Source organism: Phodopus roborovskii, unplaced genomic scaffold (assembly GCF_943737965.1).
Source record: "Phodopus roborovskii unplaced genomic scaffold, PHOROB, whole genome shotgun sequence".
NCBI lineage: Eukaryota > Metazoa > Chordata > Mammalia > Rodentia > Cricetidae > Phodopus > Phodopus roborovskii.
The window spans coordinates 53783-70367 of NW_026126582.1; the positions used below are offsets into that span (position 1 = coordinate 53783).

General features: G+C 39.7%; 1 pseudogene; it reads left to right on the plus strand.

Moving 5' to 3' along the window:
* The first annotated feature begins 691 nt into the window (after positions 1-691).
* LOC127236274 (protein regulator of cytokinesis 1-like) lies at positions 692-7985 on the plus strand (annotated as a pseudogene).
* Positions 7986-16585: the final 8600 nt, after the last annotated feature.

The window sequence follows — 16585 nt, forward strand, 5'->3', positions numbered from 1 at the left end:
TTATAGAAGAAGATGAATATTTAAGAAGTTACTTGTAAATGACTTTCATTTCCTATTTTTTCCTTTTAGAAAAAATCAGAACATTAGGAACTTAGGTAATATAAAGGCATCTTGGAGTCTTTATTTTTTTCAAGCCTTATAACCAGGCTTTGTTACTTCAGTTAGACAGGATATGTGCAGTAAAACACAAGGAAATGAAAATCTTATTCCCTTGTCCTGTTTGTGCAGAAGAGGAAGAGGAGATACTTTGTCCAGACCTGCCCCCAGCCACTGACAGAGGGGTGGGCAGTGGAGGGGCAGACATGCTTTCTCAGGGTGAAATGAGCCTGGGGCTGAGTAAGGGCTGCAACTTTGTGTTTTCTTTAATTGCCCCTTTTGCTCCTTAGACACAGAACTTTTGAACATACACCATCCCTGCTTTCCTATCCACTGGTTATGCACATATTCATATTAGCGTTCTACATCCAGTTCCCATCAGGAAAAATACTTTACATTTAGTGCAGAATTAGAGGGACCCAAGATTTAGAGTAACCTATATTCTGGTGGCATACTGAGGACTCAGGTTTGGACTGACTGCTGGAAAATCTAAACTGTGTTTTGTTTAGTTTTTCTTTTTCCGTCTGAGAAAAAAATCAGGTCTGGGTGAGGAAATCCACATAATAATGCATTTCCCTGAAGATACTGCTCCGAGATGATACTCCGGGATGGAACCATAGTGGTGCAGAACACAGGCCATGTGGCATGTAGGACCAATCCCCTGGGGAGGAATTAAAACTAGAATCTAGCCTTTACCTTTGCCTGCTAGCGAGAATGCCTGAGTGGGTCTTCTGGAGAGCCCAGCATGGCAGAGCTGTTTGGGGGAGTGGGTATGGAGGCCCGCTTGTACGATGCTTTTCCACCCACCCTTGCTTAGTCTGGTAGCTTTCAATCATGTTTTCAACACACTAATCTTGATCTAAGATTACTTGATCTAAGATACTGTCTCTGCATAAGTGTAGTAAATGATTCATTTTTAGAGGGTCTGGGCTTAGAGAAGGAGGACGACATCAGACTGAGGCTGATGATCTAAAAGGCTGGTCTGTGTCTGTCCAGCTCCTGGTGCCTGGAGGGACTTCGATCTCATTGACCTCATAATTGCATGTTTCCAGCATTCTCCTGCGTGTGGGAGGTGGAAGGTCTCGAGTCTTGACTGTTTGGAGTGTCAGCCATGACAAAAAGGTATGGGTCTCTAGAGGAGGAAGCCACTATAGAGATGCAGTCTGGTACCAGAATCTACAGCAAGGCACAGCCAATTCATTCATGACATTATAATGCCATGTACAGCTTAGCACCTGGTACATGACACTTATGAGTTGCAATGTGGGTTCTGGGAATTGAACCTATATCCTCCAGAAGGGCATTCAAAGTCTTAATTTCTGAACCATCTCTCTAGCCTGTAATGGTATCTTTTAAGTTTAACCTTTCTTTGAGAGAGAAATATTTAGGGGCTTGGATAGCTAACTTAGTATGTAAAGGCATATGCAACTTCATGATATAAGCCTGAAGACCTGAGCTCAACCACCAGAACCCATCCATATAAGGTATAGAGCGAGAATTGAATCCATAATGTCTTCTTGTTCATGTTTCATTGCCCACAGCTGCAGTCAGGAGGAGCTGAGTACTGTGTGTAGTGAGCTTCAAGAGAGGTCATTTCAGGTGTGGCAGTACAGAGTGCTTGGGGGACTGATTGGGGTCTAAGATGGAGGAATATGTTTTTAACTTAGCAATGCAAATGGAAAGTGTTCTTGTAAGAGGAGGATACATATGAAAAATGTGAAAGGTAGTTAAGTTACCCTATTGATATGAAATAACTATCAAGCACTTCTTGCTGTATTTCAGATTTGTAGAGCATAATAATGTTTTAACGGACAAGGGTGGCATGGATCTTTGTTTAAAAGGGCGGGGGGTAGGGAGACATTGCAGAAATGGGTTAATTGGTAAAGTCCTCCCCTCAAAGGCATGAGAACCTGAATTCTGTCCTCATACACCTTGCAAAATAAGCCAGATTGCCGGGCCATGCTTTATGCCTTTAACCCCAGCATTTGGGAGGCAGAAGCAGGCAGATCTGAAGGTCAGCCTGGTCTACAGAGTGAGTTTCAAGACAGCCAGGGAAACCTTGTCTCAAGGGAAAAAATCATAATGGTGGCATATTCTTGTAACCTCAGCATTGGTAGGGCAAAGAAAGGTGAATATTGGAGGTTTAAGCATCAAACCAATGAAAGACCTTGTCTTCAAAATATCTAAAAACAAGATAGCAGATGGAGAAAAGGTTGAACAGTTGAGAGCATTTGCTGCTCTTGCATAGGAGCTGGTTTCAGTTACCAGCACATGTGGTTGCTCACAACTGTCCTGGGAATCGAGCACCCTTTTATGACTTCACTGGGCAGCAGGTTCACATGCAGCACACTTAAATTCATTCATGAGAGAAGCTCATACTCTTCTAAGTTAGTCTTTAGAACAAAAAGCAATGTAGGCATTATCACCCAAAAGATGGTCCTCTGTCCATCATTTTTTTTTTGTTTTCTTCACATATATGTCTGTGCTACCATCCAGCCCCACAGAATACAGTGGGTACATAAGAGGCCAGGATACCTAATGATACAAAGAGGAAGTAGCAGACAAACTTCAACCTTTGTGGCTCTTGTAATAATCAAAAGCTACATACCACTGAACCGTCCAGAATGATTCTGAAAAGTTTGGACACATAGGGAGTTTTGAAAGATAATGATGACTGGATCTCATGTTCCAATTACTATTACAGGAAAAGCTTACTACCTGTGTGTATAAATGGAGAAAGTCTGGCAATCAGACTTCCTTTGAAGGGTTAGGATAATTGATCCCTGGCAGGGAACAGCATTCAAGCAGATCGTGACACTAGAGCAGTTTCCTTAAATTAACATAAATGATATAGATTTGATACATAAAGTTTCTCTTTTTTCTTAAACATTCAATATTAAATTAGGTACATGAGAAGTTGGCAGTACACTGGTATATCTGTCTTCCTTGAATGTATGGAAAGTTTTTAATAATGCTAAGTGAAACTATGTTTGTACAACATATAATTAATACTCACTCTATTCCCTTTTTTATCCACTAGGAATAGAGCAGGATCTACTAAATTGGTTGTTATTGGTAAAGAGGTGTTCATAGGATTATTATTGTAAGTATTCAGTTAATAAGAACTAGATATACCATCTTCTAGATAACCAAAGTAAGCTTTCTGGTCCTTGCACAACTCTTCAAAAGTATTCTGGCATGTAAAACAGTCAGCTGTAATAAAATAGATTTGGATTTGTGGGAGCATAAAATGAGGACATTTTGCCAAATTAATGATTTCAGTTTTGCAAGATGAAATGAGTTCTAAAGGTAGTGGTCATGATGATTATGCTACTATATTTACAATTGCTTCTTAACTTAGATTACATTCTAAAAAAAACCATCATAATTTTTAGAGAATTGTACAGTTGATCCAATTCAGTTACTGAAAAGTGTAGCTGATACTTGGTTATGGTACATATGCAAAAAACACAGCCTAGTGTTGGGCACCATCATGTCCAACCTGTGGATTAATTCAATACTCTAATCTAACTGTGGATGCAATTCAGTAGTGAAAGCTTGGTCAGCATGATGTCCTAGTTTTACTCTCAAGTTAAAAATAAAAGAAGAGATCAAACCAGTAAGATGCTATCAGTGGATAAAGTGTAAAAGCCTGGTGACCTGAGTTCAATCTCCAGAACCCGTATGGAAATGAGCAGAAATGCCAGGCGGTGGTGATATGCATGCCCTTCATCCAGCACTCAGGAGACAGAGGCATATGGATCTCTGTGAGTTCGAGGAAAGCCTGGTCTACAGAGTGAGGTTCAGGACAACCTACAAAACTACAGAGAAACTTTCTAAAAAAAAAAAACAATAGAATGAGTGGAAAGAATCAACTTCATAACGCTGTCCCATGACTATCATATGCATGGCATGGCATGGCAAAGTGCATATTCCCCTACTATACACAAATAGCAGTAATAATATTAAATTTATAAAACTATTCAATTTTTAAAAAATTATAAAATCTTAAAACATGAGATCTTTATTGTTAGAGGTGATTTTCTTTTCTTTTCTTTTTTGTATTTGAATTTGTTGTGGGTGTGTGGTTGTTCACATGCCGTTAGCGTGTAGAGGTCAGGGAACAAGTTGCTTGAGTTGGATTTACTCTTCTACTGTGTGGGTTCCGGAAATCAAACTCAGATTGTCAGGCTTGACAACAAGCCTTTACCCTCCAAGTGACAGTCCTGTTCTCAGGTATGAACTGTGTATGTCAGTGTATTTTCACAGTGTCAAAAGGTTGTACATACCTGATTGTTGTTTGCTGTGATAGTGAAGGTCTGTAATCTCAGCATGTGGAAACCTGAGCCAGGAAGATCTAAAGTTCAAGGCCAGTGAGACCATCTTAAAAGTATTTCATAGTTTGTATTAGTACTGAATTGAAAGTGAAAAACTGGCTGTGTTTATACTTGCAGTATGGAGTCTGCTGAGTACATATTGCTTTTGTTCCATGAAGATGAAAAATCATGAAGTTTATTGCTAAGTTGGAGACTATCTGTATTTAATACCAGTACACTATACACTTAAAAATGGCAAAGATGTTAAATACAGGGCAATAATCTTTAGGAGTATTATACTATAGTAAAAATTGGAAAAGGAAGTTGGGCATGATAACCAATACCTGTAATCTCAGTGCCTGAAATGAGGATCAGGATTCTGAAGTCTTTCTTAGCCATATCATACAAGTCAAGCAATAAATAAGGTCCTATTTGCCTTTCCTAGCTAGAAATCCAAGGTGATCCTCTGTATATCATCTTTTAGTTGGCTATAAGCTAAGTTTTTTTTTTCTTTTGTCATGTTTTCTCTGTGTAATAGCCATGGCCATTTTGGAACTCACTTTGTAGACCAGGTTGGCCTTGAATTCACAGATATCCCCCGCCCCTCTGCCTCCTAAGTGCTAGAATTAAAAGTGTGTGCCACCATCCCAGGCTTAAACTGTCTTGTTTGTAAATTTAAATATTTGTCTTTCATATTCTCTCCTAGATTCCTTCCCATCCTTGAACCTAACTATAGTCATATCTTATTTCATACAGGAAGAAAAAGAGACAACTCTTTGACTAGAAAAAGATTTGCACACTCAAGTAGAATTTCTCAAAAAACAGAAAAAGGAGAGAAATCAGAAACTTAAGCTTCTGCAAGAACAAGATCACTAACTCTGTAAAATTCTTTGTATGCTTATGCATGATGTGGATAGTGCCTCTGTCCCCATGTTAGAAGAGCTGAACCTGTTCCAACAACATGTGGCAACTTTGAGGGAAACAAAGGTATGCTGCCTGCATTCATTCTCCCCTAAAACTTCACTGGGCTTCTAGGTATCTTATAATAATTTCACTTATTTTAAGAATCTAGGCATGAGGAGTTTGTCAATATTAATAAACAAATCATATTTTATATGAAGGATTATAACACACTCCTGATACAAGGTTTGAAATAGATGTAGTGTGTGAAGTTCAAAGTGCCTTTCCTTTATCATTGGAGAACATTGAAGCACAACAGAAGTTGCTACAGCAGGGAATATGTGCTCAAATTATAGTTTAATAACTCATTAATATTTATCAGTTTGAAAAAACTGACAGCTTTTGCCTTAGTTCTATATAAAGTGGCAGTGTGAATTAAGGGAGGCAGAGGCAGGCATCTCTTGAGTTTGAGGCCAGCCTTGTCATCAGAATGAGTATGAGGACAGCCAGGGCTACACAGAGAAATCCTGTCTTGAACAAACAAACAAAAAAAGGAAGTGGAGGGAGATAATAAGTGAAGACCAAAAAAAATCAAAGAACAATGTGTAATATATCTGTTTGTTTAGTATGTGGTGTGTGTGTGTGTGTGTGTGTGTGTGTGTGTGTCTGAGAGAAAGAGACAGAGACAGAGAGAGAGCATGTGTCAAAGGTCAAGTCAATTCCAAGTGACTTTACTATATCCATTTTATTGATTAAGTTCTCATTGGGACTATTGCTCACTTCTTAAGCTATTCTTGTCAGCCACTGAGTCTTACAGATCTGTCTCACTTTTCCAGTGCTAAGATTTAGTTGGATTTTCTTTTCAGACTTGTTTGGAACCATCAGTCCCCAAATAATGACACATAGACTTCTTAATTATGAAAGCTGCTTGACCTTTAACTTAACCTTGTTCCCAAATACTTCCTATAACTAAACCTATTTCTATTAGTCTATGATCTGCCATTCTGTATGCCCAGCTCCCTCCATGTCTTCCTGGCATTTTCCACCCCCCCCCCTGAGTTTTTCTCTCTGCCCACAGTCCTACCTAACCTTTCCTTTTGAGCTATTGGCCATTCAGTTTTTTTTTTTATTAAAACAATGAGGTACCATAGGCAGGCACATTTACACATAGTGATCAAACATCCCACAACATTAAGATTTCCAGCATTCCCTTCCAGACTCAGCATTGTGCTTATTGTTTGAGTGGCAAATTCTTTATTGACTAAACCTCTATTTTGCTTTTTTAGTGATAGAGGCTGAACTCAAATCTTGTAGTATCAGGAATCATAGGCCCTAGCCAATGATTCCTAATCATAGTCCAGACCCTCTTTTTATTTAGGAAAATATCTAAAACATTTGTGTGAATAAGAAATGTAATAAATATTCTTAGAACAGTAATTGACATTTCACATGAAATAGCATTAGTCATTTTAGCTATCCTAATGATTAATTATAATACGAAAAATAAAATTTTAATCCTGAGCTGGGCATGGTGGCACATGCCTTTAAACCCAGCACTCAAGAGGCAAAAGCATGAATCTCAATGAATTCCAGGCCAGTCCGGGTTACATAATGAGGCCCTGTCTTAAAACACAACAATGGACTGGAGAGATGACTAAAAGTTTAAGAGCAATGACTGTACTTCCAGAGGTTCTGAGTTAAACTTCCACCAACCACATGGTAGCTCACAACCATCTATAATGAGATCTGGTGCCCTCTTCTTTTGTACAAACATACATTCAGGTAGAACACTTCATATAATAAATAACACTTAAAACAAAACAAAACAAACAACAAAACAAGTAAAAATTTGTATTCTCTAAAGTCTGATATCCTATGGCAATGACAGCATTATAGTGTATGTTTAGATAGCATGAACACATGTCTCTCAGCACTCAATGAAGAAGTGTGATAACACACACGTAAACTATAATCTGAGCACTCAGGAAGCTAAGTAATAGTCAACCTGTGCCACACAGAGAAGATATAAATAGAAATATAAATATAAATGGATCTTATGAAAGTGCTTTCTCTTCCCATGGGCCCAAACATTTTCATTTGAGAGAATAGAAGGCTAACTTTCATGATTTTGGTGTAACCACTGCCTTTCCTTGTTATAGCTGGAAAGTAAAAAAATCAAAACATGAAGAAGAGTGTGAAGGGCTCTGTGCTCAAACCTGAAAGCTCTGGGATGGGTTACAAATACCTGAAGAAGAGAGAGAACCTGTGGCTACAATTAAGACTAGATCAAAATGTGGTATGAAAACCAGTGGGTGCTGGGTAAATAGTGCTCTCTGAGCTTTTCTGGGTCCAGTCCAAGGTCCTACTTCCTACTGTCTTGGGCCAGCAAAGAAAAGTTCTATTTTGGCACATTTTTTGGGTACATACCTTAGACTTCTGGCTTTTATAATATTATAAGATATGTTGATTTACTTCTACAACTTCATGTGGTAATTTTATTCAAACATGGAAAGGTAAAGAAGTGAATATGAAAGGATGGCTTAGAAGAATTGAGAAATGCAAAACATAAAGCAAGTGATTGACACAGTTCAAGTAGAACTGGCTCAGTTGTGGGACCAGCATTTTTATAGCCAGTAACAGAGATATACTTTTATCCCTTATATTTCTGGTTAGTACAGACGTGGTGATCTTCATGTGGCTGCTCTCATGGGGTTTTTACAAGCTCAGACACTCACCAGGAAGTTCTATATTTCTACTTCTGAGTAGATGGAGCCAAGCCTTAAAAATATTCCCTTACTCAGTTTTCATATTACAAGAAAAGGGCACTAAGCCCTGTGGTGGTGGTGCACACCTTTAATCTCAGCACCCAGGAGCCAGAGGCAGGTGGAACTCTGTGAATTCAAAGGATAAAGGAAGGGTTTGAAAAAAAGGAAAGACAACACATTTTGGAGAATGTCTATCAATTTTTACTATTTTGCTTAATTCCAACTAATGTGGCTTGCTTTCATTCCTCTTTCCATTTCTCTTGTTTAAGGATTATTTTTGCTTTATTCCTATGTCATTTTTTTTTTAGACAGGTTTTCTCTGTAGATTTGGAGATTGTCCTGTTCCTATGTCATTTTAAATTATAGGATAAAAAAACTTTTCATGATGTAGGGTTAATTACTTACAATACCAAACACAAGAACAATGGTTCTCAACCTTCCAAATGCAAGGTGTCTTGGATAGCGTTGGGTCTCTCCTGACTTCTATGCCATCTACTGTTCCTCTGTCTTCACATCATCTTTCCTATGTGTCCTAATTACTATTAGTCCTGTTCATTTTGGACCTGCCCTAATGACCATAGTTGAATCCACTTACCCTTTTTAAAATTTTTGTTAATTTATTAAGTTACATTCCAATCCCAGTTCCTACTCCCTCTTCTCTTCTGTCTGCCCACACTCCCCTATCCTCCTATCTGCTCCATGGAGAGGGTAAGGCCTCCCCTAGGAAGTCTACTAAGTCTGTCCCATCACCTTGATGAGGCAGGACCAAGGCACCTCTCCACCCCCACACCCATGTGTCTAGACTGAGCATGGGCTCCACTAAGTTAGTTTGTGCAGTAGTGTTAGACTTGGACCCTCTCTCAGTGGCCTCATATATTGTCCCAGTCACACCATTATTAGCTATATTAAAGGAGTCTAGTTTGGTCTTATGCACATTCCCCATTTGTCAGACCTGAGTCAGTGATCTCTCATTAACTCAGGTCTGTTGATCTTGTGGGTTTCCCTATCATGATCTTGACTCCTTTGTTCATATTATCACTCTACCCTCACTGAGAACTTGACCCATTGGTTAGTTGAGGATTTCTGCATCTGCTTCCATCTGTGTTGTGCCCAAGTCATGAGGATCCCCAAAGACCACAAGGGAAAGACAGACCCGCTAATGTAAATGCATAAGGTTTATTGTTCATCCAACCATGACAGGGAATTCATCTAGCCAGATGATGCAACAGCCACCAGAGGAAGCGAGTTCCTTGTCTACTGTCAGGTTTTTAAAGGCAAAAATTTACAACATTACATCAGTAGATACGGGTTAGTTTCTGATTGATAGATATTTGGGGAACAATCAGGGGAATTTTTCAAAGTCATATTTTGGCATGAAATAACTGTGTACCAATTATTATCATTGGTCAGTGCTGAGAGGGAACATTCTATGGTTTCCATGGTTTTGTCTTTTTACTGCAGGTGGCCTATTCATAGATAATAATAATTTTCAGAATTGTATTCTGGAGACTACAGAGGAGGGTTTGGTGTCCCCTGGGGTTTCTTTTGTGGCCAAACAGTTTCCAGGAACCAAGAATCTAGGAGGTTTGGTGGTGGTGGTGGTGGTGGTGGTGGTAGATCAGGTCTGGAGTTTCTTTGTGTTCAGTTTTAGCCCTAAGCTCCAGGCCAGGGGATCTGGAGTTTCTTTGTGTCATATGCTGAGTCAGAGGCCTACATATCTTTTCTGTAGCCTGTGAGGGCTGATAAAGTAGGCGGCTGAATGAGGGTCTAGTCCCTTTATTAGTTTACCCCCATCATCTGTTTCTGGAAGAGGGTTCAAGCTTCTCTGGGCTTATAGATCGTAGGCTAGGTATCTTTTGCTCTATGTCTGGTATCCACTTATGAGTGAATACACACTATATTTGCCTTTCTGGTTTTGGTGAACCTACTTACCTTAAAGACTGTCTTCAGATAATAACAATGAGGTATGGGATCAGGATAAACGAATAGGCCGAATAGATGTTTATTCAGGTACTAGGGTTAAGACTTCACAGTAAATTATAGGATGACATTTACACCTATAGCATAAGGCAAACTTTTACAAAAGTGCTGTGTACCTTATTGCTTTATATTTAGTAATAGTACTAAATAGTTTTTATTGACTTCTATCTGGTAGTATTCAATGGTATTTATTTATTCATGTCATTGTCCAATAGCCCTATAGGTTAATGTTATTTCCATGTGTAGTGATGAGAACTGAGATATTAAGAAATTTAACTTATCCACCTTTACTGCTAGTTAAGAGTTTGACTCCATATTTAAACCCGGGTATTGTGTGCGGTTGGTTCCATAGTCCTGTTCATGATACATCCTGTCTAGATAATGTTGATATTCCCAGTGCTTCTTCCAATTTCAGACCAGGTCCTTGCTTATTGTTCTTTATAGTGTGTATGTGTCTAAATGAACTCTCAGTTGGTTTCCATTCACTCATCCTGTGGGTTCAGCTATCAGAAGGGTGATGACAATGGAAAGAGTCTATCTTAATTATTTCATTTGAGATTAACACCAAAGGTTTGAGATAAATAACATGTGTTTTGTTTCTGGTTCAGATCGTAGAGGAATTGAAAGCATGAATTAAAAAGTAGGAACAAGAGCAATCAATGGCATTTGTGGTGAATTCATGGAGTATGTGATAGAACAAACGGAATTACATCAATTAGAGAAAGAAAGATACAATCAGGAAAGAGTAAGTTGTGCACACAAATTAGAAAAAGAGGCAAGCAATTAGTGGTCCTGTGCTTCTTCCAGGGATCAGGGTTTATTGAAGGTTGCTACAGTTCCTTGTACCTCAGCCTGCAAAGATCTTTACCTGGGTTCTAGTTCTGCTGTCTTACTGGGCATATCATTATTTCATTCAGTACTAGAGACAGAGAGAGATGTTCTGTGGCAGTACTCCCCTGGAACCTAGCAAGAGACCAAGACTGACTTGCAAGAAGCCTGATAAAATACACATGGTAAATCTTTGTGCTGTTGCTGTTTACGAGGGTACAAGGAAGCTAGAATTCTTTTTTCCTGGTTCTGCTGTCTTACTGGGGGGTGAGGGTGAGAACTAGATAAAAAATTTGTGGGTGATAGAGTCAAATAAGAAATGCAGCCAGATGTTGGTGCTGCAAGCCTTCAATCCCAGCATTCTGGAGGCAGAGGCAGGCTGATCTTTGTGAGTTTGACACCAGCCTGGTCTACAGAGCTTCATCCAGGACAGGCTCCAAAGCAATACAGAGAAACCCTGTCTTACAAAAGAAAAGAAAACAAAACAAAACAAAAACAAAAGCAAAAGAAGAAGAAGAAATGATGATATATTAGGCCATTTTGCCTGACTGAGCATACAAGCTAGAGGGAGTGGAGTACAGCAGCCACTATTGCCATAGCCTTCCTCCTCCCACAGTAAAATAGCTAGGTGACTAGGCCTTTGACCCTCCAGCCAAGACTTGTCTCTTACTTAGTTCTCAGGAACTCCTGGCTGCCATGAATGTGAGGTAGAGGAGAAGAATTTTGAGGGCAGATTTGCTGGAAGTGGAACCCAGAGATTAGGCATGCTAGGTGAGTGCTCTACAACTCCATTTTCTTAAAATAATTTAATGTTTAAATATAGAACTTATTGAGAAGATATCTCATCTGATACACTCACTTTTTCTTCAGGGTTAATGCTCATGAGGAAATTGACAAGTTGTTTTTCCAAGAATGTTGAAGATAAATCAAGATAAAGGAAGGCTGAAGGATCAGAAAATTAGTATTGGATGGGAGAAAAAAATTGAACAGAAGATTGGTTAGCTAGAATCACTTTCATATTTTTAAAGCTATTTTGAATTGTAGACGATTACACGAAGTATGAAAAATGCAATGAAGAATGAAGAGAAGTAGAAAGCAAGAGTGAAGTAGAATGAATAGGTCCTTGGTTAAGTAAACGAGTCACTCTCTCAGTCAAATCTCCAGTGGAAACTCCTGTTCAAGTAAAATCAGAGAGCAGGTCAGGATCTCATAGTCCATCAAGGGTTTCCAAACATTCTGAATCCCATTCTTGATCAAGACCAAAATCCAGGTCAAGGTCAAGGAGGCATTGTCATACACACTACACTTGGTCCAGGTTCCATTCTCATAGGATATGATCTTGAAGTTGATCCTATACACCAGAATATCATCCACAAGGAAGTCCAAGTCTTTCTGCAATGTCTAATCACAGAAGACATACAGGCACCAGGCAAATCCAGATTCCAACACTTGCCTGGAAGTGTTTGTTTGTACACATCAGAGAAAGGTCTTCGTGAAATATTTTCTCGATACGGACTGTTGAATGGTGTGAATATGGTTTATGATCAGCGAACTGTGAGGACATATGTGCCCTGACATGAAGGGCAGTCAATGATGAACAAGGGTACATGTAGAAAAAAAAGGAGGCAAGGGACATGAAGAATGGACAGCAAGCAATATTCTGAGGGACAGCAAGCCTCTGGGGAGGCTTATGTAGGACCGTGGGCAGGATGTGAGCAGGGTTTGCACATAGCCATGGCATGGGCACTGGCACATAGGCAGAGTGAGTAGGTCAGTAGAAGGAATGCCCTAAGGTGCCCTGAGCTATTCTTTAGCTGGCTGTGAAACCTCAGGCTTGTACCTTGGAATCTTCTGCTGAACATTCTGTTTATTTCTTAAGAGGCAGTAATTTTCTGTCTCAGAGAACTGGGGTTGTGAGGATGGTGATGTTCTCAATATCTTATCCTCTCTGGTATAATAATAGAGAAGAACAGCCGAGATGTTTCTCCAAGAGAACCTTAGGGCTGATGAGTGCCTGTTTTGGGAGCATTTTGAGGGGTTCTCACCCGTACCCCTACTTTGAATATCTTTGGCAACCATCAAAGTCCCTGTCTTAGGGGGGTGGAACATCAGAAAGGTGCTCATCTTTGGCAAGCCTCCAGTGGAGAGAGGTCCTCATTTTTTATGGGAGGGAGGCCTTTCTAGGTTTCCTGATGGGATTGCTCAAGGGTTTTGGTTTGAAGACTGTTTTGACCCAGGAAGGAAACATGCCCGTTTAAGTTAACTGGGAACAGGGAGTGTTAGGCGAATGTTGCCTTTCCCCTCACACATGAAGAAATATACATAGAAATAAGCACATTGTTAGCAGGGGAAGAGATCTCAGGAGTTTACTGTATAAGGAGGGGTTACTAAGTAACCTAACTGTATTCCTATATGCCCAAAATTCTACTTCTCAGGAAGTTGTGGAGGGGGAGAAGGTAGATCAAGACTGACAGTAGCTAAGAAAAAAACTAGCAATCTCTAAGGCTTATGCAATTCCTTTCTTTTATTTCCCCAAGTAAGAAGTTGGGCTACTGACACTATCTCACCACAAGTTGGAGCAGGAATCCTGATCTCCCTAGATGGATATATGACATATATCCTGAAGCAAGCTAACCCAGCCTTCACAGGTGAGATTGCTGAGGCCTGCCTGTATGCCTTTTTGAAGAGGGAAGGGTTTTTATGGCATCAAATTTCATGCAACCAGGTATACTCCCATGAAGCCCAGGATAGGCAATTTGGGCAGCCGCTTCATTGCACTCACACAAGGTGCACCTCTGTGGGAGATGTTTTAGTTTTATCAATAGCAGAAGGAGTCTTCCCTGGGAAGTGGCCCCCTTGGTCTTGGGTTGTCACCACAACTCCTTGAGGTCAAGCCTGTAATAGGATAGGCTTTGCACTTAGGGAATGTTAGGGAGTCCATCTGTTGGCAGATAAAGGCCCAAGGGCCTAAGGGAGGTGTAATTAAGAAGCCAGCAAGGGGTACTAAAAGGCTGAGAGCTACTTTTGGAACCAGCCTAGTTTCTGTTCTTGCTGTTTTCTTCTTTTTTCCAACCCTTCACTGACCTAGGCCATACTGTCTTTTGTCACTCCTGTGATGTGTATAGAAGTAATGTTCCTCCTTGAGTGCTACACAAATTCCTCCATGTTGTGAAAGCAACAGGTCTAAGCCTTGCCTGTTCTGGAGAGAGGGTGGCAGAGAGGAAGTAATTATGCTCCCAAGATCTCAGGTCTGGTTTTCCTCTGTTCCATGCACCTCACCAAATGGTCTGGCAGCCAAGGGGATTTATTTTCTTCCTGAAAGAAAACACAAACACACCCTCGACTCCCCTTGATCCCTTTGCCCCCCCCTTGCCTCCATACTAGGACCGCATATTAGCCCTTTTCAAATGATCTTTGCATTTGACTTGAGTAAGTAGCTCATATTTCATCATGCCAGAATATGTCTGGCACAGATTGCTTATGGGCATCCACATTTAAAAAATTTAAAACAAAGAGTGTATGATTTAATCCATCATGTGGAGACTAGGGGAATGACTGCCCTCTCTATAAGTTGTATTTTCAAGGAGCTATGAGCATGCTCCACAATTATTTGCCCTTGAGTGTTATAAGGAATGCCTGTTATTTGTTTAATTTTTCTTGCAATGATAGATGGGTATGAGCAAGGCTATGATAGATATGAAGATTATATTTACAAGTGCAGAAGAAGGTTTCCTTCCCCTTATTACAGTAGCTACAGGTCACAGTCAAGATCTCCTACAGCCCAAGACACTATTGATAATAAAGTGGTTATGATCAAGGACCCCCTGCCATTTTTGTGGGGGGAATTCTGAATTTTGAGCTTCCAATGCTTCCTAGTCTTCAAAACAAAACAAAAAACCCTTGGTTTATCTAATCTATAGTGTGGCCAGTTGTGTTGCTGTTTTCCACCCTTTGTTATACTCTTAAAGGTGTAATTGTCATTTAAGTCATTCAACATTTGAGTAAGAAGGAGAGCACTGTTATACTTTGTGGTTCTTCTTTGCCTTTACAGGGGATTAACTCCCTACTAGGAGGAAAGAAATGATCTTTTGAAAGCTTTTGTGATGTATAGTATAGTAGATGTCCTATTATTAGAACCCTGTAATTAAGACACACTGCTTTTTAACCTTCTATAGGGGAAGATAAATCTCTTATTTCCCTTTCCCAGAGAGACCTGGGCATTCAGGTGACTGGGCATGTTCTTGGTATTAGCATGGAGAGGTGACTTCATAAGTGATCTTTTAAGATTTTCATTTGCCAGGCAGGTTCTTTGACTCTGTAGTGGCTCAGTTTTGTTTTAATTAGAGGTGGTTTCCCTTAGTTTCCCTTTATTCCCATGGCTCAGTGTTTCCACTTGTGGAACAACACTTGAAGTCTGGAGTATTCACTCCATCTTTTACTCTCTTTCTTCTTTTACCAATGCCCCAAGAACTTCCAAATGCTCTCTTTGCTTTTCTGTCATCCAGTGCAGTACAAGTACTAGGATGGAGCTTGTAGGTGTCTCCTGTGGACATCATATACATCAGGCCTTTCCATAGGCCTGTCCTCATTGGGATCTCAAGCCTCTCACCTTGGCTTTCTTGGTCGTCACATAGATAGGAAGGCTATCTCCCCCTGCCAGGGAACAGTATCTCAAGCACCAGGTCCCTGTTGCATCTCAGCATGATTTGACATACTGAAATAAGAACACCTGCAGGATGAAAGAGCAGTGGTGAGTTTGGATGTGATCTGGACATTTCCTTTTGTACAAGACAATAAGTTTTGAAACCTGGCTATGTTAGTGGTTGTCTGATACCTGTTTTATTTTTTGTTGTCTTTTGTTGTCATATTCCTGGGAACCATACCAAGGGCCTAATATATGGTAGGCAAGCACTCTACTAGTTATGCCCCCAACCTTTCCAATACCTTCTTTTTTACATTAAATAAATACTTCTGAATTGTATTTGTTTTTAAGTTTTTTTTCTGCTATTGTAATTGAGAACAGACAGAAACGTGGAACTTATGCATATTAGGCACATGTCCTATCACTGAACTACATCCCTAACACTTTCTGTTTTTAAAAACTGTGTTTATCATACTGAATGTTAAAGATAAGGAAAATTAAATCTGTTATATTTGCAACCAGAAAATTAATTTGCTTGGGAATGCATCTGACCAAAGATGATGGTCTTTATAGGAAGACATTTTCTATTTAAAATAATATTTTTATAAATCTCAAGAATTTCATACATTGTATTTTCCTTCTATAACCACCAGACATACCCACCCAACTTTGAGTTTTCTCCTTTTTTAAAAAATAATTTTATTTAATCATTTACTTATTTATTTTACATCCTGGCCAGTTTCTCCTCCCTCCTCTCCCAGCTACCTCCCCTTATTTACCACATCCCCATCTACTCCTCTTTCATTTCTATTCAGAAAAAGGCAGGCCTCCCATTGATATCAACAAATCATGGCATAGTAAGTTGCAGTAAGACTAAGAACCTTCCATTATATTAAAGATGGACCAGACAATCCTGTATGAGAAACAGGGTTGCAGCAGCCAGTAAAAGAGCCAAAGACAGATCTTGTTCCCACTCTTAGGTGTCTTACAAGGAGAGCAAGCTACAAAACTGTCCCATATATGCCGAGGGACTATCATGCAGGCTCCTTGCTTGGAGT